The sequence below is a fragment of the Ammospiza nelsoni genome, chromosome 3 (genome assembly GCF_027579445.1).
Source record: "Ammospiza nelsoni isolate bAmmNel1 chromosome 3, bAmmNel1.pri, whole genome shotgun sequence".
Classification (NCBI taxonomy): domain Eukaryota; kingdom Metazoa; phylum Chordata; class Aves; order Passeriformes; family Passerellidae; genus Ammospiza; species Ammospiza nelsoni.
This window is the reverse complement of record NC_080635.1, coordinates 69,156,979-69,179,321: the sequence shown is the minus strand read 5'-3', so window position 1 is coordinate 69,179,321 and position 22,343 is coordinate 69,156,979. Positions and strand designations below refer to the sequence as shown.

At 37.4% G+C, this 22,343-nt stretch overlaps 1 protein-coding gene across 1 annotated transcript in view; it reads right to left on the bottom strand.

Annotated features, from left to right (window-relative positions):
• The window catches only part of CDK19 (cyclin dependent kinase 19), a 121,866-nt gene that overhangs the window by 36,635 nt on the left and 62,888 nt on the right, over positions 1-22,343 (bottom strand). The gene's annotated exons all lie outside the window — the stretch shown is intronic.

Below are 22,343 nucleotides of genomic sequence, written 5' to 3'. Positions count from 1 at the left end.
TAAGTGATTTGAATGAAGAGATGCATAACAAAGCTTCAAAGCAGGATTTTTGGAATATTATTCAAACAATAATTATATCTAAATCCTTAATGCCTGCAGAGGCATCTGCTCAAGCAGGATTTGTTCAAGAATCTGAAAGAAATGTCCAGAAAACCAATGTCAGAATCTCACTTAAATTCTCAGTTCCTTGCCACTATTTACCTGAAATGAGACACTCAAACTAGGGTTTCTAATTTGACTCAAAATTACACACCTTTAGCTTTTTTGAAAAAGGAAACAAACAAAAAAAGCACTCTACTTCACCTATTCTTTTTCCTTCCCCCAGGAAGCTGTTCTTCCCATCCCACTCCCAGTGCTTACTTTGGTTCTTCCCTGGCTCCAACCATTGCCTCTCTTTCCAGATGCCTCTTTTATTCTTCCTTTTTTAATCTGTAATTCTCAACAACATCACTGACTTTTAATTCCCCAACATATGCTGGAACCATTCAAGAGGCAATATGCACTCCCTTCTTGGAAAACACAACTGATTTCAACTGACCTTGAGCAAACACCAGCAAATCTAGGAAAGAGAAAGATGAAGCTCGCTCTTGGCTAATATTTAATGACAATAAAATCAACACCTCAAGGCAATTGTTGAACTCTGGTTGTACATTTATGTATTACCCTGAATTGAATATTCCAGAGAACAGAATAATCACTTTCTGCATATTCAGTAACCAGGCAGCAAGAGATGCATGCAAGTTCACATTTTACCTCTGTTAGAAATCATATGGATATAACTGTGCTAACCAAGAGAGCAGAACTCCAGTTTTCTTGATGAACTTCTTCCTAAACTTCTGCCTAGCAACTGATTCAGAGTTGGGTATCATAAGTTTGCTGGATTGATGTGCCAAAGCCAAATGTATGAGGTTCAACAAGTCAAAGTGCTGATTCCTGCCCTTGGGTCACAACAATCCCACACAGTGCTGCAGGCTGGGGAAAAGTGGCTGGGAAGCTGCAGCTGCAGGCATTGGAACAGGCTGCCCAAGAAACTGGTAGAATCACCATCCCCAGAAGTGTTCAAAAAAATGAGGATTTGCACTTGCAGGCACGGTTTAGTTCTACACATGGTGGTGGTAGTGTGAGGTTAATGTTGGACTCAATCTTAGTAGGACTTTCCAATCGTAATGATTCTATGAATCAAAACTACTTCAACAGACCTTTACACTCAGGATTGGATTTTAAGCACTATAAAAATGCATTTACTTGTCAAGTGAAGCAAGCTGATAAAAATGATTTTACTGCACTGATTTATAGGTGAGGTTGTTTCTAATAAAAGAATTAGGTTGTAAGAAATAAACATTCTAACTTCAGCAGAAAGGACTTTCAGAACAACTCACAAGAGCCGTATTTTATCTCTGGCAATATAATATTCTCCAAATAGCAATTTATTCACAGAAAAAAAGCTCCCAACTTTTTAATCTGCTGACCTTATCCACAAATATTCACAGAATATTTCAGGTTGGAAAGGACCTCTGGAAATAACAAGCCTAAGGCAGGGTTACAAATTACAGCAGATTGCTCGGGCCTGAGCCAAGTTGGGTTTTAAACTTCTCCACAGATGGAGACTCTCTCTGAAACTTCAGTGTTTGACCCCTGTGACAGTAAAAAAGGTTTATCAGTAGAGTATATTTACATCTACTGCCTCCTGTTCTACCACTGGATAGCACTGCAAGGAGTCTGGCTCAGCTTTCTTTATTCACACTTATCAGGCACATATACACATTGATAAGATCCCACATGAGCCTTCTCTTCTGGAGATTGAATAGCCCCAGCATCCTCAGCCTCAGCAAGATTCCCCAAAGCCCTAGGAGCCTTAGTGGTCCCATGAGTACAGGAGATATACTAGGTCAGGGTCTATGGAAGCAAGAGATTTGTCCATTTATGTATTTTTGAAGCCAGAATGTTTAGAAGAGATGTTGTTCTGATTAAAATTTAAATCTGTTCTAATATATAATCCACTGAGGATCGGAACCCTCCTTAGGCAGCCAGCAGAGAAACTAAGTGATTTATGAACTTAGCAGATGTCACGTTCATTAGCTCTTGTGAACCCCTCTGAGAGAGTCAGGGGCAGGAGAAACAGGGAAGGGATTAAATGGGAAATAATTAAAAACTTTAATTGAGCAAAAGAGCAAGCACTTCTCCTGAGGCACCACCCCCAGTGTGAAGACAGCAGGGATTTCATGGATGGCAACCTGATGCCCGCAGGATCCCCGCTGTGCCAGTAACACCTTTCATTGTGGCATCTTCCCGAGAGGTGAGAAGTCTTGGTTCCAATCTGTTTCTTAAGTAACAAGAAGCCTACATCCCAACTTCTTATTTCCCACATGAGCAAATTAACCACTTGATAATCTACTAATCAGCACTTTCTAAGTTCCTCTCGCTAATCAGAGCTGTTCTGGCTAGGAAAGGCTTTTCAATGTACATATGCTAAACCAGATGGGACCCAGCTTCTTGAGATGCAATGTATAATATCCAGTTCCTGTGCCCATGAATTTTTATTTAATAAAAATAAGCAGCTTCAGAGGAGCTTAAAATATAGGTCAAATATTTTGTGGTTGTTTTATATAATAATGGCTTGAATATTGTAAAACTCTTCCCAGAGCCTTCACATTGCACATACCATGGTGAGAGAAACACAACCCTTTGGCTAAAAAAGAGGCACCAAGGCAGAGCAGCAGAATTCCAGGTACTCAGGTATGGAAGAAAGCTTTTTGGTTTACTTCAGAGGGAATAATTTGGCACCAGAGATCCTCAGGAAACTATGTTAGGAAGGTTTCCATCATGAGATAAGAGAAAGGACTACTGAAGGAGAATTCTAATGACCTCTGCTTCTTGGAGAAGGTGGAACATGTTAGCTCTACCTTAGTTCTTAGTAATCTCTGAAAATGGAAAATGTAGCATTTAAATATTAAAACATTTTACTCCAAGATCATCACTTAGATGACAATAAAACTACAGCCTAGTGTACTATAATTACTGGACAGCTGCAAAAATCAGACTAAAAAGCAGGAATGAAAAAGCCCCACACTTCATTTATGTTCAGCTATATATAAGTCATACGCACCAGTCTGGTTCCTGACACAAATCCTACTGTCAGCCATTTGATGAAGAAAACAGTGTTTTAGCTGGAAGGAACCATCAAGAACCAAGCAGCAGCTAAAAGACCAAAAGCTGGCACATACTTAAGAGTAAATTGTGTCTGTATACAAGAGGACAAAATTTTAATAAACAAAGTTTGAGAAGCCCTGCTTAAAATCATTATCTAACTCCTCTAGAGTAGCAGTTGGGTGAGACAACCCAACAAGGAGTACACTTTTCAAGCAGTTACATTCTAATTGATCCTCTATTTTCCTCATACTCTCCCCCCCTCACTGGGAACACAAACACCAGCTGGGAAGCAAAGTGATGCTGCTGCATCTCCCCCTATCTAGTTGCTATAGGAACAACAGAAACAGTAAGAATAAGGAGTCTCACATTTAATATAAGCTATAAAAATGAACAGGCAAATCCCTGCTGAGAAATTCAGTTGAGGTTTGACTGTCTAAAAAAACATTTGCAAAAAGAGCAAGGTTAACAGTAACAAATAACGGAAGCAAAAATCTGAAATATTTGCAAAAAGGGATGAAGATGACAATTCTTTACAAGTCTTTACAATAGGTTCAATAAGCATTGATAATAACATTTATTTTTCTACATTAGTGGGGGAGAGGGAATAAAGGAATTTTAAAAATCTTGATGGGAGAGAAATTAAAATGTTGGATTAACAAGTGTGTTTTCACAAATACAAGAAGAGTCACAACTGGGACTCATACAGACATTTATGTGAAGATACACTTCTAATTTTAATATTTAGACAGTAAAACAGAAGAAAGGTTGAAAGAAACGAAACCATCTATGTTATTAAAAGATTATAATAGTTCAAAACAGGAACAACAACCTAACAATAGATGGCAATACCTCAGTTTTAATGGTTGTTGTGATCTCCTTAAGTACAGCAGTGACACAATTCATAAGAGATTTGGTGCAGAATTACAGTCCTATGAAAAAATGTCCATAGGGATACACCAGTTTCCATACACAATTCTTTATTGTTTATGTCCAAACAAATGTGTTTCCCTTTTGGAATGTGCCACTGGAAAAAGAATAATATCAAATTAGGAGGCTTCTATTGTAAAAGATTGCAAGCCTTACAGATAAAGGCTCTCCCCAGTTACTGACACTGCCTTGCAATGAGGTCTTTTCAAGTCTCCATTATTTAAAAAAATAATTGTAAACAGCCCAGTGTTGATACATAAAGACACTTTCATTTCACAAGCAAGAAGAGAGCAATAATATTTTTGTCTCAGCTTTCAGCATGCTGCTCCCCAAATGACAAAGGTCCTGAGTGAGATGGCCATGTTCCACTCTGCAGGCACTACTCCAAATACAACTGAGTCAGTTCAAGGGTAAGAGGGAGACGCTGATTGTTCACTGAAATTTGTAAACAAAGCTTTTGATCTTCTCATCTGTAAGGAAATGTAGTCATTTCCCTGCCTTAAACCAACACTGTTCAAAATCAGACTTTGCTCAGATCAATAAATTCCCACATAGGTACTAGCACTGCTGCTAACAATTGAGCTAATTAAATTTAATTTTAAAAATGAAAGGTTCTTAAAATATTGTATTATGCACTGCAAATCTCTAAATCATTACCACTTCCATTTAAAATATTTCCATATATTGAAATGCAGGTAGGAAAATTGTTATCCCCACTTCTCTTTTTTTAGAAAACTGTTTGATCAACATTTTTCTGATACTGAAGCACTAGACAGAAGTATAAAATATACAGTAAAATATCTTCACATCTGCTCCTCTTTAGCCTTACACACTGCAAACTCATATGAGAGTCACTACTCTGATTACATAACATCACTTTCAGTTTGGTTTTTATCAGTTGTTATCCTTAATGTTACAAAAACCCAACCATATTTCATTACATCTTTGGCCTAGGTTTGTAATTCATACAATTTTCTTCCACTGTTTCTCTATTCTGTTGAAATGATTGACTTTGCAAAGTAGTATCTTTAGCAAATTACTTTAACAAAATAATATCTTTAACATCAAGATAATTATAATTTCATTTGAATCAATAATGTAATAACACATATTATCAAATTATCAAAAGGCCAAACATAAAGCTGATTACAACAGCACATGATCTAAAGAGTTAGAAAAATCTCAAGGCATACAAAATGCTTTGAAATGGTAGATTATTCAACTGAACTCAAAACTTATTTAAATCTGAAAAGGAGGAAAAAAAATAAGAGGTAAATACATTAAGTAAATAAAAAGAACACAGGAAACAAGGAGTACCACAGAATGCTTTTATCCCATCAAGCAGAGTGCTTGTGCCTCTGGGATAACAGATTTTAAAAGGAAAAAAAATGTTATTGCAGAGAAGTAATTGAGGTCAGTCTAGAGAAGAGTGGGAATCTATAAGAGAAATTCTGCAGACACCAAGATCAGTGAAGAAGGAGGAGCAGGAGGTGATCCAGTCTTTGGAGCCAAAATTCTCCTGCAGCCTGTGGTGCAGACCATGAGATCCATCTGTAGCCTGTGGAGAAGCCCACACTGGAGCAGGTGGATGCCCAAAAGACAATTATGACCCAGGACTTGTGATCCCATGGGGGACCCATGCTGGAGCAGCCTGTTCCTGGAATGCTGCACTTCATGGAAAGAAAAAAAGGAAGGACTCATGCTGGAGCAGTCTGTGAAGAACAGAAATCTGTGGGAAAGACTCTTCAGAGAAGTTCATGGAAGAGTGCCTCCCGTGAGAGGGACACGGCAGTGGAGCAGGGGAAGGACTCCTGCCCTGAGGAGGAAGCAGTGGCAGAACCAACACAGGATTAACTCGCTGCTAACCCCATTCCCTAGCTCCCTGTGCCACTGAGTGTGGGGAGGAGGTAGAGAATTGGGAACAAAGTTAATCCCAAGCAGGAGAGCAGGGGATATGGTTTTAGGATTTGTTTTACTTCTCATCATGCAGCTCTGATTTTGATTGGGAATGAATTCAACTAATTTCCTTAAGTTAAGTCTGGTTTGCCTGTGGTGGCAACTGGTAAGTGATCTCTCCCTATTCCTTTCTCTCACCCCATCTGCCTTTTTTTTCCTCTTTTCTCTCTCCTATCCAGTTGAGGGCGCTTTGGTGGGTACCAGGCACCCAACCCAGGTCCAACCACCATAAAATGGCACACAAAATTTTACAGCTAAGTGTCATCAGACTGTGTCTCTAAAAAGTTCCCAAAATTAATTTTATTGCCATTAGAGGGATATTAGTGACAACAGATACAGATTTAAAAATGCATGGTTACTTTTTATCTCCACTCTTGGTCCTTCTAAAATAATTTTAAAATGAAATGTGTTCAGAACTGATAAGGAAAAAATGCTCTTGCGGGAATCTTAGATATGAAACTGCATATTCAGACACAAACCATGCTGTCAGATTATGGTAGTGACTTATGCATTTCATAGCAGCTGAACAGATGCGGTCAAAATAGTCATTTCACTCCAGCTACCATGAATTCTATAGCAACTACATTTGCAGAATTTACCTGAGACTGATGGCAAAACATATTACTAACTAGGAGTAGGAACAAAATGTACAGAATATACCTGAAATATTTCTTTGGAATGCCTTAGGTAAAGATTTTGGTTAAACATATTCCTTGCTTGTACTCATTATGTGTTGAAAGGGGAAATGTGCTGTTTTCATATAGAAGCTAGTTATCAAAGAAACCTTTTCATGTTTATATACTCTTATAAAACCTGGCATAAAAAACAAAGGTAAAGGAACGCAGAAAAAAGCAAACTTTGGCCACAGTGCAACCATAGATCTGCATTTTATTTTTTTTTTTCGAAGTCCATGAATTAAGCTTAAGCTGACGTATCCTTCAACAAAAGCAAAGATGTCACTACACACACTTCATTACAGACTGATTTCAACAGCCCAAGGATCCGGATATTCATCTGGAGGATCAGCCAAAATCATAGAGTGCTTTGAGCTAGATAGGACCTCTAGAGGTCATCTGGACATTTTGCAGTCCAAAACAAATCCAAATTTGAAGCTGCATCAGATTGCTCAGTATCATGACCAAGGGAGCTGCAAGTCTCTAACAGTGGAGGTTACCAAGCCCTTCTGGTGGGGAACACCTGGCACTGTCTGACAAAAAAAATTGTTTCCCAGCACCTAATCAAAATGTCTCTTGTTAAAACATGGATGTGGTTCCCTCTCCTCCTTCTGCATATTTCCCTTAAGAGAGCTTCACCATTTCTACAGCCCTCGCAGCTCAAGTCTCCTCAAACCACTCATGCTGCCTAGCTGCATGGTAGGACAGCTGAGGCTCAGAGAGCCATCTCTGTCACCCTGCTGTAACCAAGCCTACTGCACCTTTGGCTGAACAGCTCCAGAATCACACATTTAGCCACAGAAAAACATATCTGAGATGACAGTGTCAGCCTGGAAGTCCAGTCTCTAGAACACACTCACTGCTGAAGTATCTCACCAAAGGGAAAGTCAGACTTTTCCACTCTGCCTGCATTTTAACCAAATCACACACAGATATACATTCTAATTAAGTTGCTGCTTCTTCAGTTACTCTCATATATACACAATTAAATCAGTGGTCAGGTAGAATATTCATGTCTCTGTTTGACTTGATTTTTCGTAGGTCAGATGTTCTCTTGAGATGTAATTAAGCATATACTTCAAGAGACATTAATTCTTTAAATTCACTCCCCTCATTTCTATCTAGGCCTTCCCCAGAAAGGCCAAAATATCCATGCTCCTTATAAGAATACTCTGGTTTAAAATCCATTTGGAACAATGGTTTCTTAGGCAATTTCTAGAAAAAATATTTGATTTATAAACTCAACATGCTTTGCTGAAGCAGGAAAAGACTATTCACCAACTCTATTCCCTGGATAATATAGTTGCACTTATGTCATTGGAAAATTGACTGTACACACAAGGGGAATATGAAATAAGAGTAATCACAAGAAGAGAATATAATTTTGGCCTGCATAAAAGTTCAGAAATGCAACAATCTTCCTTTCATACACCATTTCAGGTTTCTTATGGCTGACAGGGTGTTAAACCAATGCAAGACAAAAATGAAAACTCCAGACAATTTTGGATTCTGGGCATTGCTTTGATTAAAACAATCTTCACAATGTTCCAGTATACCAAGTTTCACCCCAATCAATGGCAATACAGTTTAAGTGAAAAAGAAAAGGATGAAAAAAGTCACATTTGGAGAATGCCAAAACATTTGTCACAAATTAAATTTTATGTTGCTATGCAACATTATCCAAAGCATTCTGCTGTTACCAGGGCTGCAATAGCATACTTGAACTTAAAATGTTACATGTAACCTTGAGAAGGACAAAGAAGGGGGAAGTTAGAAACAAAGACACAAATATGATCATAAATTTTCAATGAAAAATAAAAGGTCATAAAGCAAATGTTCAAATAATATGCTGAATTCACATTGTCCCTGGGATTTTCAACACATTGCAGTACACACTCCAGCAAAATTCCCATGAAGATACCCAGCAACCATCTAGGCCTTGTTTTCAGACCTTGCCTGGGCTCTTTGGGAGCACCAAGCACAGCACAGGACAAGACAGATTGTCCAACCTCGCTACCCCATTTCTGAACAGTAAGATGTGCAGGCCCAGAATGCCTGAGAACAGAAGAAAGACTCACCTCAGGAATACTTTGGAAGAATGTTCTGCTTTTAATGCATTACAAAAAAAACCCCAAAAACAGAGGGGATAAATTTTGTTCTATAAAAGCACAGTCAAACTCTTCCTCTGCTGGGCCTTTAAAATACATCCTAAATGCCCCAAGATACTGTGGTCAAGCCAAGTCTTTGCATCTCTGCTATCAAGTTCTCATAACACATTCTTCACACATAATCTTTACTCAGAATAATAACCCAAAGGCAAACAAACTGAGAAGATACGCGCACACGTGAAACATTACCAACACTACCATTTTCTTCACCTTTTTAAAGGCAAAAGCCAGGAGACAGTAAGTCTGACAGAACACTAACGTAAGAAAGCCTATGCCTGTATTGAGATTAGGACTAGAATTTAAGAGAAGGGGGAAATGACATGATGCAATTCTCACCTGTTCCTTGCATTACTTTGTTTCTGTTACAGCAGCATGAAAATTAGATACCATAACCGCTAATTCTTTCAGTTCAGGCACTAAATTCCACCACAGCCAAAATCTGGTATTTGTTTTATATTCTGACAACTCCTCTTAATTGAGTTAAGACAGAAGCATGAAGCCACTATCCAATCAAACAATAAATGACAGAAAGTGAGACTGGTGACACCATCATAAAACATTTTCTTAATTGCCTTTCACAAAGTATTTTTGGCAGTAAAACTCCAATACCTCCATTCCCCCAAGAGTGTGGTAGAGTCAAATTCTTAACAAAGCCTTTCTGACTGCAATAAATAATATAGTACCAAATTAATAGATATAAATGTAATCCATTTTCATTACAAACAAGCTTCTGCTTGGATAGCTTAGATTGACTGAATTAGGTTGAAATATTAAAAGCCCTTTAATGGAAATTTCAAAAGAGGAAAAGAATAGGGTAGCATGATTACCTGAAGTGGTTACTTCCATGCTGAGTGGGTCTTAACAAGTCCCCTTTTGTCTGCATATGGGCATGAAAATTTAGCTGAAGGGACTCAGAACTATGGAATACATTTTTTTTTATTATTAGAGTATAAACTTGGCAAGATTCAGAAAAGCAATAAAACCATTTCACACAACTTTAACAATCAAAGGTTTAGGTCTAATAATATTTAATATATTTTCATTAGCTCTTGTCAGTTTCTTAAGTGTGAAATTTTGCAGCATCAAGCTACCTTTTTTAATCCATTTTCACATATGCAGTTTTTCTATGCTCATTATCTCAAGAATAAAAAAGTGAAATGCCATCTCTTCTCTCTTCCTTCCTTGATGTTGAGTCTAAAGACTAAAACTAACCCTTACCTACATGAGCAATTCAAATGCCTGTTATACTGTAGCATCAACCTTCTTCTCTGTATGAAAACAATCTAGATCAGTGATTTATAATGTAAGCCAAATCCTTATACATAGTCTTTATTACACCATCTTAAAGCAAGTTCCCAGATTCCACTATTTGCAGGGCTAGGTTAAGTGTCCCTTTTTCCTCATGATTTGTCCAGCAGATCAGTTTTCAGGTTTCAAGAAGAAATTTTATCACCTAAATACAAGCCTTGTTCCTACAGCAAAACTGACTGGAACTTAACAGTCCTCTGGACCTTAAGGTCTCAAACTCACCATCCAGTTACCATGTTTAGGCAATTACCTCATGTATCACTTGAGGCAGCACAACCTCAGCTGTCTTGCAGTAGAATAAAAGCAAATGCAGACCCCAAAGCAAGCAGATAGTACTACTGTTCAGCTGACACGTGCATTACAAACAAAGCTAAATAAAACATAACCTTTGAAACCCATCCTAACAGAAACTTTTTTGCTATTTTATCACCATCAGCCTGTTCACCTCAGGACTCAGATCAAATCTCTCTTTATCTCTCAGTCAGTTCTCAGCTTCCTGACTTCTGGGAGACCTTCAGGCTCATGAAGACTGATTTTTAAGAAGACAAGCATCAATGGCCAGCTTCTTCAACAAAAGTTCAGACCTAGTCTCGCAACATTAAGTCAGAGAAGTCTTGTGCTCCTAGTTTTCTCTTGGAAGTTTTGTCAAAAGTGTCTCCACAGGAACAAGCAGCTATGAAGTCTTTTAAGTAACCAGTAAATGCAGCCAGCCAAATGGCATGCTAAAACAAGGTCACAGACAGTAATTTCCACTGTTCTTCAAAAGAGCACTTGTTTCACAGCATTAACCAGATTACAGGAGAGCAGAATCCCCATTCCATCTCAAGAGTTGTTCTGCCTCTGCAGCCCACATCTCCATTACTGTACTCCTCAAGGCAGGGTCCCTGGGTAGCTGCAGTGCTCATCCCTGCTCATGTGCTCAAGGTGCTCTGTCATGGACGGGCCTGCAACAATTTCCTTGGATGAAATGACACTGATGAGATTTTATGAGGCAGTGAACCTCACAGGAGACACAGGAAAACATCTCTGGATATACTGCTATAGCAGCATTCAGTATTAGACTTCAATATTACAAAGTTAGTAAACAAGATAGGATGATTATCTGAAATCTTTTTAGGTCTTTTCTTGTAGAAGAAAAAGTCAGAAAGAGGTAACAAAGGCTAAGTTTGTAGATAGATTCATAAGTTATAGTATTTCTACTTGTTTTTTCTGAAGTCTGGGATGGATTCATTACCTGCCATTACTCCCACACACAGATGAGATTAAGAGATACTAAGTAGCACATCTGCATGTGTTTACACTCACGATATCTTGGTAATGTTTCTCAATACAAATGCACCCTAAACTTTTGAAAACCCTGCATTCCATTTTTTCTCATTTAATCAGGAAATGGTAGGGAAAGGAGCTTAATGTTCAGCTGGGATTCAAATTTGTATGGTGTTCCTTTTGTGGCATAAGCTTCAATCATTATAAATTCAGTGTAACAATAAAGGTCTAGATGGTCTAGATGTGAGGAACTGAAGACCTAACCCTTAAATCAGCACTAATTCAGAACTATCAGCAGCTCAAAACAATTTAAAAGCATGTCATCACAACAATTATTCACATAAATAAAGGTCATCTGTGTTTGGAAGGTTTTACACCGATTAAAATAATTTTCTAACAGGCCAGGCAGGAACAAGCACGAACCCTTTCAATACAGAATGTACTTCCCAAAATTACCATAAGCAACTGAAAGGCATAGATGTGGAATACTGCTATTCCAAACATGAGTGAACACTGCCTACACAACAACCCAATTCAAGTGTTTGTTTGTTTGTTAATGCAGCCTTTCTTGCACAAAGGGCACAATATCTAAAGTACTGAAAAACAGCTCCTGCTTTGGAAAGCTCGAGGCTGGGAAAGGCCAACACTGGAGCAAACGGAGAGCAGCGCACGCTGTGTAAGGAAGACACAGCTGCACCTGCACAGCTCAGGGCTTTGGCTTCAGGGAGGGACAGAACTTGAACAGCAACCAGAGAGGTGCTTTCAAGCAAAGACTGACACATAAAACATTGAAACTGGGAGGAGCAAGGGACAGAGACCAAGGAAGGCTTCTCCAGCCACAGGCATAGCTGGTGAAGGCTGTGAAAGGTGTATAAGAACAAAGGAGAAAAAAGGCTCTGAATACAGAGACTGAAAACCTGAAATTGGTTGAAGAAAAGGAAAACTATTTAAAGTTAAGATTTAATATGCCAATTAAAAAATTATGGAGACCACAAAATTATCTTTTAAGACTCTTGAGCACTTATCCCAGCTATTTAGCTACTGTAGGTATAGTCCAAGATTGCTAAGTTTTCTTGCCTTGGAAAAGAAAAATATATTCCTTTCCCAGATATCATATTATTTACACAGCTTGATAAATATTTATATTTTAAAAGCTATTATTGAAAATCACAAAGTTTCACTTTAAAGAATGACATTTGTAATTTGCGTTTTAGTATCAACTCAACAGTCACAGCCTCGAAGCAAAGGCTTTAAGTAGTTATGTACCCTGCCACCTTGGGCATTTTTGCCTGTTTATCCAGTTTCCAGATTTTCACACAGAAAAACATCACTTATTCAGAAGAGTCTTTCTACAGAATACTTGCAGCCATTCATTTCAAACCAGCACCTCCAAAATTTCAAAATAAAGATGCTGCAGCAAAGTACAGTGGACACATGCAAGGAAGGTTCCTAACTCACACCACCATGACTTCAGAGCTGGTATCACTGCTCCCTCCTTTCAGTCTATGCATCTGTTGCTAGCAATGAGATTGTGTTTGAGGGCCAAAAAACTTGACAAGAGCTTAGACAACCTGTTTTTGAACCTAATAACTCTGGCCACAAAGAGCTCTCACTGCACTTCTGTGCTAGTGGAAAGCTGCCAGGACCCCTCATATATTTGCTTGAATAACCAAAATCAGTAGGTTTTCAATGGCAAACTTCTCCGTAGCATAAATGAGTGAGATCCCACTTAAAAATTGTTCATAAACACATTTATTAAACATATATATACAATACAATTAACAGTTTTGTTACATTCTTTGTATTTGTAATAGGCATTTTCACATGCAGAGTAACACATTTGGAGTAGCCTTAGATATTCATGCAGCTAGATGAACAAATCAGGCTAAATGAAAGCAGGAGCTGTCAGCAGCTCCACCTACATGCAGGTAACTGCCATGGGCATGCTCTTATGTGGCATCTTGCATTAAGCACTAAGCAACCTACTCCTTTTCATGGAGGCATAAACATTTCTTGTATTTACCACACAATTCCACTGGTAAAAAAACTGTGCTCACAAGCAAGTAGAGCAACTGAAGGGCTTTGAGTTCATATTCCCCATCTCACACAATAACATCTCCTTCAAGAAAACATGCTTATACTCTAAACTGCAAGTCTCAGAGCAAGAGGTTGCTCAGGTTAGAGACTACATTAATAGCTGAAATGAAAACTGAGGTGCGGCAGATCAGTGATGAAATCTCTCCAGATTAATAATGAGTTTATCCACTTGACCCAATATCTTACAGTGTTCATGAAGCCAAGATGGGATTGAGGTGATGACACACTGTCAGATGCATGAGTATTCCATTTAGGCTTCCATAACACATATGGAAGCTTTTCAGCCCTTAAATTTAAAATAACCTAGGTAAATAAAGAAGAATGTTTGTATTGAACATACCTGATACAGTGACTTGAAGTGTTAATGGAAATTACTACAGTTTATTAAAAGCTGCACAGTATCTAAAGCAAAATGCTAATCTTCTGTCCTAAAAACATCTTGATTTATGAATGCAAAAAGAAGAAAAAATATATTTGAGGAAGCAGTGATGGCAACTAGGCTGGAATAAGTTATACAAGAAGCAAGTTGTTTCTTTATCTCCTTTCTTCAGAAGTGTAGAAGAGCTTTTTTAGGGGAAAGAAAATACAATAAATATATTTACATAGTGTAACATACAAATGCTACAACACGGCATTTCAGATTCTTAAAATTTTGTTTCTGTAGTATATTGCCAGAATCTTCATTTTTTATTTTACTACCTAACAAAAATGCATCAGAAGACAATTATGTTAAGAGATGCTTTCATGAACAAATGCATTAGGTATTAGTATTACTTGTCCTCATTAATGCAAACCAAAAAGCATTTCTTGGCAGGATATTAATGCATGATGCTTAAATATTTTAGATGAACCAGCTTAAGACAAGACGTGAGAGTCTGTTAACTACTTTTGAAGATTAGGCTCTTTCCAAATGACACATATAGCACAAAACAAAGAAATCATTAAGTCACCTCAGAAAAATTTAATTTAACACATTAGCATTTAAATAAAGCCTCTTTAATATCTCTGGAGTTATTTGCAGCAGTTTTACCATAGTTTTGTAGTGAGCATCAAGACGCCTTTTACACACTGAAGTAGCTGTGCTGTATCTAACACCACGTGGAATGGCTGATTAATTATTGACTTGGAATGCCTGCAGACAAGTTTACAGCACCAACTACTAAAAGTTTTTTCAATCAATTGTCAATCAAGGCTGATTCTAGATTGAAGTCTGTGGTTGAAGATTCTCAACTTTCATGCAAAAACCGTGCAGTCAGTAATACATATACTTGTGATAATATAAATATCACAAACATTTCTGGGAAGTTTGATTTTTTTTTAACTGTACTGACAAAAAAGTTATTTGCTGTTTAAAAAAATAAAGTCTGCCAAATCCAAAATGGATAAACCCCCTTTTATTTTGTATACTATTTTCCCAATGATTTCCAAATGTTTTAGTTTAGAAGAATTGCATAAAGACTAAGACATATCAGAACTATAGATTGTAGCAGTTTAAACATACATGACTATTTTCACACATAAAGCTACTAATGGAAGCTAAAAGCTAGAAAAGATAGGGATAGAAGATTTAGTACATATAATTTTGAGTGGAGAAACACAGAAAGCTGTTTTGGGAAACAAAAGCCTTAGAAAAGTCAGTCTCAACATCTTTTCTGAGGCAGAACCACCACAGTAAGGAGTGTCACTGAATTCAGAATCCAGAGACTAACTTTTAATGAGTGGGTAAAGTTTTTGTATGAGCATGGTACTTTTAATGAGAACCTAAAACAAAGGAGAGTCCCTCCACCTGGAATGTGTGAGCTTTTCCTGCATGGGGGTCAAGTTATGAAACACAGCATTGTACCTGTACCAGCCACAGGACTCAAAGTTACAGAGGCCAAAGGGAAGAGCGATAATTAAGATTGTGAAGGTGAGATAGAGGAGTATTTTAGGAAAGTCAAAGCTGAGTCAAGGTTATATGAGTAATGTTAAAGAAGTGGCAAAAGGCAGATCAACAGATATGGAACGTGGGCAGAGGAGAAGGAAGTTGGAAGCAAATGAAAGATTTTTGTCAAGAAAAAAAACCAGAAGAATAGTTGTGAAGGTTCTACATGCCGAAAACAAAATCTGAAGTAGTTCAGAACTAATTATAATATTTTTCCATTCAATAATTATGCACTTTTAAAAAATGAAAAACAACCTGCATAGACATGCAATGGCTGTGAGATTCCTGAGAAACATTGTGATTCATGTCAAAAACACGAGCACGTTAAAGAGTGGCAGGTCAAGCTGCCCTAATGTTTTTAATTTTAATTTTTTTAAAATTAGACAACTCCAAACACATATCACACTTCTTTTTTTTTTAAGAAAGACACAACTGTACTTACTACAGCAAATTTGCCTCAGCTTACTAGATAAAATAACTATGTTTTCAGTGCTCAAGTCTTAAGATTTACCTCACTGTTGATGTTGCCAATAAGACTTTAGATATTCTCACAAAAATCAAGTTGCTTAAAATGCAAACAAACTCCCTGTGGAAATTGTTATTTTCTTTTTTCAAACTGCATAAGCAGGCTAGACACTCAAGTTCTGTTACTCAAAGCCAGATTATGACTTTTGAAAAGTTTACTGTGTAACAAAATGCCTTTGAGAAAATCCCTGGCTTTCAGAACACAACATCAGAGCACTTTATACTTCCTGTTAGTCTTTCCCATGTTTCATATTGTCTATGCTCATCAACTGAAATTCTTGTCTATAAACTGCAACATCAATTTTGAGAATAGTCACAAACTTAGGACCAGGATTAAAGTTTATGGAAGCTTTATTGGAGGCAATAATAATTCTGATAAAGATTTAACGGCTGCAATGTTCCTACAATTAAAAATCCCAAAGCCATCAATACATTTAACAACTTGAAATCTAACATTTATAAGATTAAAAGAGACACTCACACCTTCAATTCTGAACAAAATTTTTTCTAAGACTGAAGTGCTCCTTGCACACTGAAGCCTAAACTAGACATACACTGTAGAAGAACTGTGCCCAAAAGGCTGCATTGTTCTACAAGCTCAGCATATGGGTACCAGTCAGAAAAACTCAATATCATACTGTCATTATTACTACACTGACATTTTAGTCACTTGCATTTAATAAAATCACTCTCAGAAACAATGTAAAGCACTTGGAAATTAATGAAATAGCTGTCCAGTTTTAATGCTAGTAAATAGGACAATTTTATCTCACCCTATTAAGGAGTGAAATATCAAAGAACTATGCACTTTCTGCAGAATAAAAACATGCAGGTGAGCAGATACTACAGAGCACCTAACGCAGAGTAAATCCACACCCTAGACTACCTTGCTGTAACTTGTTCATGTAGTCATACCCTCTGCATTAGTTTCAGGTTTTCAACTACATTAAAACTACAAAAATCCTAAAAATGGTTCCACATCATGTGCACCAAGAAAAACAGCTGTATAGTTTAAAATGTTGCTGCCTCCAACAGCCCACGCTGTCTTGCTGGAAACAATCACCCAGGCAGCAGATGGCTGGAGTGGATGAGCTCCTCTGCTGCAGCACTCCAGTCCACTTTTAGCACCTCAAAGGCAGCACTGGGACCATGGGCTGGGTCACACAGTGGAGAAGCACCCTCACCTCACTGAGCACCCAGCATCGCCCCCAGTGCCACAAAGAGCTGGGCAGGGACACCGCTGCCATGCACTGGCACAGCTGGACTGGGCACAGACCCCTTTCAGAACGGCCAAACAGGTACTTTCCACACCACTCAGAAGAGCCACAAAACAAGTTTAATGCAGTTTAGCTAATCTAGTTCAAGACTTTATGCATACTTTCTTGAGTGTCCCCATGAACACCACCCATGAGAGTGAAGAAGCGAGATTAGCATCTAGTATTTTTCCAATGAAGCAAAAAGAAAAGTCCTGAAGTGAGCAGAACTGTGGGGAACAGCACTTCAGTAAGCTACAAGTTATAAAGGAATTTAAAAAGGAGTGTAAAGGAATAGGAACACATATCCCTATAGAGAGGGGAAAAAATAAGAATCAAAACTTCACATTGCAGAAGGAAAAAAAAAAATCTTTAAATGAGATAAACAAGAAAACAGCTTGACCTCACATTTTTTCAAACACATCAAACCACTTGCAATATACACTCAGGCACTCTTCTGGTAGATAGAAAAGATCACTTTTAGGTCCCCTAAAAGGCTTACTGTTACTGCAAGCTCTTCCCAATGCACTACGGAAACTGGCACCAAAGAAGAGCTCCTCACCAGAGCAAGGAGATGTGCACAGAGAAAGAAACTTAAGTAAATCCTGCATCCTAGAAAAGAGCAGCAGTCAGCCAGTAAATAAATTTGCCGACAGCAAGATTACTAAGAAGCCCCTGAAAATGTATTATATGATCCAGCTATAACCAGAATTTCAAGCACACGCCCTACCCAAAACCTAAATGGGTCTGCAATTCTATTTGGTTTAGCTATCAAGAACTCAATATTTACTTGATAAACAGTTTTAGGGCTGAGACTAGGATTCACACTCAAGAAACAAACCAAACTTTAAACATCTTATTTAAGAAATTGTATTTCATCTGAGCTGGCAAATAACTAATCGTTAACTCACAGTTAAACAGCCAAAATCCAGTTTTTATAGCATTAAAAATCAGCATCAGTTCATTAAAATGTGTCCTACTGGAGTTTGCATTTATTTAATGATTCTAACAGTCATCATCCACAACTGTTACATCAAAAGTAACTACTTGAAAGGTATATCAAAGTAAAAATGTACAAGTGCATTTCATGGATTAGAGAAGAATGCAGAACAGAAGACACTTCTGAAAAATCTTCTATTTGGCAACAACTACAGTGTAAGACAAAATGGCTTGAGTAGCTGAAATCCCCCATTCCAAGAGGATTTTCAGGAATGTAAAATATTTGATATGGAATTTTATTTTTCATTAGTTATGTTTGAGAACACCAGCTACAGAGAACATTACCATGCTAAATTTTGGGATTTGGGCTCAATATTTAAACTAGCAAAACAAGCAGGCATAAAATCCTAGTACAATCTGACTTCATTTTTATGACTATTTTTTTTGGTTAGGTAAAATACTTCAACCAAAAAAAACCCACAAACACTATCCCCAACACACCAGAATTGGTTAAGTAGAAATAAACTAATAGAAAAATAGCCTCAACTTATGTTCAAAGATTACTACAGCAGTAGGAGCCCAAATGTCACAGATGGAGGGCTAGCTTAGGGGTGGGAGGTAAGGGTTGCAGGAAAATATAATTAAGTCCAATATAAAGAACATTTTTCAGATGCCACCAGCTAACTTACACAGAATAAAAGAATTTCCACAGTTTTCAACTACTTCACATGGTAGCACACAAAAGTTACTGAACTGCTTGGAAGTGCTTCTACAAGCCACTCGGAGGAAACCACAAGGTGACCTGTGCTCTAACACCACTGAGGTGCTGAACAACGTGGAATGGGGTCTGTCAAAACAACTGTCATATTCACATGGGCTTTAGCTTCCAGAGGGAAGGAAAACAACAGAGATTGGCAGTTTAAAAAATTCTGTTAGTACTGAGGTTTGGTATTCAGAAAATTGTGTTTTTGACTACTTGCACTGTGAGAAGCCTTTTTTGTCTTGAAAGCTTTGCTGCTTCACTGTTAAAAGAAGTGACAGAATAATATAAGTAGTTTACCAGTGGTCCAGATATCTTGAAGGAACTCTTCCTGCATTAAATAAAATGTCTTGAAATTTTAATTCCAAGATGGCTTTATGTGAAATTCAGAATCCTCCCTAAAGATGAATCTGAAGGTCTAATGCCCAGTTTCTGAGAGGATCACTTCACACAGTAGGGTCACTTGACAGATTATGCAAAGAATTTCCTTTGTTTTAAGTGACATAACTGCAGTATTCGGTCTTAAGAGCTACCATAAAGCCAGTGATTTCTGAAGCATTTCCAGGCAGCATGGAGGCTGGAGAAGACAGAGGTCCTGAGAGAAGCCATCTGGGAAACACCAGCTGATCAGTCATTTTCTGCAGCACAGACAGCTTCTTTGACAAAGTTCACACATAGTAATATAAGAAATAAACTAACATCCTTTGCTAGTCACTGCAGCTTCCTGGATCATTAATCAAAGATGCTTAATTTAAATGCAAGACAATCTGCAATGTTACTGCAACTGCTTAGTAGAGGAGCAATAACTACAGCATATCTACAAATGAAGAGAAATGCACATGAGAAAGCACAAGATGGCAAGCAACATGGAGAAAAAAATGCCTTTTTTCTTTTTGTTCTTGATTATAAGTTGTTACATGAGTTGTATTCACTGATTGTAACATACTTTTCTTAAGCATCACTAATTTCTATTACTATAAAACAACATGATGCCAACCTCTGTAGCCTTATTCAGAAGAGGTAATGAGTCCAAACAGAAATAATTCCATAAATGCACTTGCAGCCAATCCCATTATCCCAAGGGTACTTTCAGAGAAAAGTAGAGGAAAAAAAAAAAAGAAAACAGAAGAAAATAGTAATAAATAGTAATACTTTTATAAAAGAAAAACTTCTAAAAGCAGCTTCTAACATTTGCATTTTTATTTAGAAGGTAAAGCTCAGTTTGCTCACTCTAAACAGCCTGCTGCAACAGTAAGCTAAAATACATCACGTATTTACTAGAAACCTCCTTATGGCAGATGGTAAGCTAAACTGGGACTATTAGAAAAGATGACGTTTTCAATCTGTTTATTCTGTATCAGGAAAAGAAAACCAAATAAATTCTAAAATTATTTTAATACTTTCACTTCCTTGTCACCCTTTTTCCATCTCAGGAAAAGAGATAAGTTCACAGGCCATATGTCATCTGTTGACTTTAGCAGCAAAACACAGCCAAAAGAACATTAAATCAGTCCCTTTGTCTCTTCTGACTCATCTGAATTTATATCCAGTCAGAGTTTTATGAGCATAAGCTTGTTTCAGAACCTGAGGTAAAGCATTTCTCTTCAACCGTAATTATTTTTATTAGTAAAAAATAATCTACAAACATCTTAATACTCTTGCCACAAACCAAAAGGTATGCATTAGTCAGCCATGGAAAAATTGCTGTTTCCATGTACACAACACAGGTAACGATCTGCACATCTTCACATACTCTTTTTAATCATGTAAAGATTAGTTTTTATGACTGAAGGACAACAGCAAAGTTCCAAGTAATGAGAAATGCACCATTTTTAAGAGGTGCCCTCAATATACACTTAAGATTAAAAAAAAAAATAAAAGGATATGCTGATAAAACTCAGTTTGTTAATCAGCATGTAAAATTTCTGGTTGATTTATCTATCTAGAAGCATGTAGAGATACATGTATAGGCACCTACATACTGCCTTTCCTCACTAATAAATAAAAGAATTTATCTTCTCTGTAACCAGATATGAAAGAAGAAAAAGAAGAAAAATGTGTTGACCTTTCGGTTAGTAAATTCAAGTCACTTTCTAAAGTCATCAATGGAGTCTTATTTCTTGAAATATGTGGGTTTAGCCTGCATTTTCTTTCTTTTGGGAAATCTGCAAGCTGAGTATGATCATTCGTATGGTTCTCTGATACTGTGGAAAGTGTCCTCCATTCCAAAGAGATCATGCAGATGGAAAAATAAATGATTGGAGGCCTGAACCCAAACACAGCTTGGGAAGAATACGAGTGAGGAGTGCATGTCCGGACATATTCCAGCACCCTTCCCATGCACGCGCACACACGATGACACAGAATGGTGGGATTACAATTACAGTGGGTTTGAAAAGTTTAAAGAAACTGGTAGACAGGTTGACTCGATATTTATTTATAGGAGTCATGTGCATGCTCAAATGGGTGCAACAGGGCCATGAAGCTTTTCAAGCCAGTACAAAATTACTGGCAGAAGGCAGGACCCAACAGTTCTACATTCCAATACAGCAGCTGCCTGTCAAGAGAGGGATGCATGAACCTGGACCTAAATTTACTTTTGATATCAGCACATAAAAATCCCATTTTAGAATTGCTAGTAAAAAGGGAGTTTCCCACACTCATCCATTTACATTTTATTTTTCAAACCCACAGTTTGCTTGCATAGCAAAATGCAAGTGAGAAATTTAAAAGCCACTTCAGTGCTGCTTTTTGCATAACTTTTCTAATCATTTACTGGAAAATCTTGGGAGAGCACAGGGAGGAAGTGGGGGAAATATTTAAGTGACATAAACTAGTAATAATGAGCATTTATTTATCAAAAGCTTTGTAAAGAAAGCATAAAAGCAGAAGCAAAAAGTGAATATCTATCTTATGGTGCCTTCAAACAACATGCAATTATTTTTATTTTTAGAAGAAGAGCAACACACAGCAAAAATAATCACCTATATAAGCCATACCATACAAAATCAATTCCATAACACATTAAGCAGCGAGTTATGAAATAGACCCATAAACAGGTAACAGATTGGGAAACAGAGGCAAAGACAGGTTAAGTGAGTTGTGTAATGTGGGAACAAAGTTTTAGAGCAGGGTCCAAGTATAGGTCCACGGTAAGAGACTCCATATGTACATGCTGGCTAGAAAAGGATTACTATGAGAAAATGACATGTTTTTTTTTTTAAACTAGAAGTCAATCAATTAAAAGCCTGAAAACTGTTAGAGCTTTATTGAACTTGATATCGTTGAATTACTAAAAATGTACTAAAATGTTGATATTCTACAGAAACATTGTAATGGGTCATTTAAAATGCTTATTTTGAATAAACAAAAATTTTTTTTTAAAACCCCATAAAT